Source organism: Gavialis gangeticus, unplaced genomic scaffold (assembly GCF_001723915.1).
Source record: "Gavialis gangeticus isolate Ggan-Ray unplaced genomic scaffold, GavGan_comp1, whole genome shotgun sequence".
Classification (NCBI taxonomy): Eukaryota; Metazoa; Chordata; order Crocodylia; family Gavialidae; genus Gavialis; species Gavialis gangeticus.
The window spans coordinates 83,367,664-83,368,485 of NW_017729022.1; positions in this window are offsets into that span (position 1 = coordinate 83,367,664).

Genomic DNA, 822 nt, shown 5'->3' on the forward strand with positions numbered 1-822 from the left:
GGGGGGGGGGGGGGGGCATGTGTCCCCCTCTTCCATGACCAGTCCTCCCCCATGACCAGTCCTTGCTACCCGGGGAACCCCTGTGACTGATCCTGTGATGGCCAATCACTGCAGCTGCTTCTGGGAGTGGCTGTGGCCACTTCTGGGAGCGGCTGCAGCAATTGGTTGGAGCTTACAGCGGTGGCATTGGCACTCCCGCCTGTTCCCCCTGGCCATTGCCTAAGCCGCGAGAGTGGCTGGGCAAGGGGGGCATCGGTGCTCTTAGGGTGTACACATGCACCCCGGTGCACCCCCTACATGTCACCACTGTCACCAGTGCTTCGGGGGTCAGCGATCGGCCACTGGTGCCCCCCCAGAGGCAGAAGGCACTAGTTGCCCATGGAAGGAAGCATCGCTGTTGATTCTCCAGATAGGCTGACAGGGCCATCATCTGCTGAACCGCTCACTGAGTCAGGCTCTATGGAAAGACCGCAGCGGAAGCAGAGCCTTCCCAAATGGTTGGCTAACTATCCTGTCTAGGGGGAAGGGGTGTTGTGTCTTATTGTGTTTTCCTTGCACTGTCCTTTAAGGCCAAAGCCCTCATGCTCAGTACTGCAGGGTTCAGTTTGTTTTGCAGCAGTTTTGCAGCACAGGGGATGGGGACTCCATTTTCCCTGCCTGGAGGAGCTGGGAGATATATTCTTGGTTCCTCTCACTCATCATTATGAACATGAGCCTGCAACTATGAACATGAGCCTGCAATGTGATGCTGCGGCTAGTAAAGCGAGCAAAACGCTGGCTTGCATCCATAGATGCTTCTCAAGCAAATCCCAGGATGTCCTT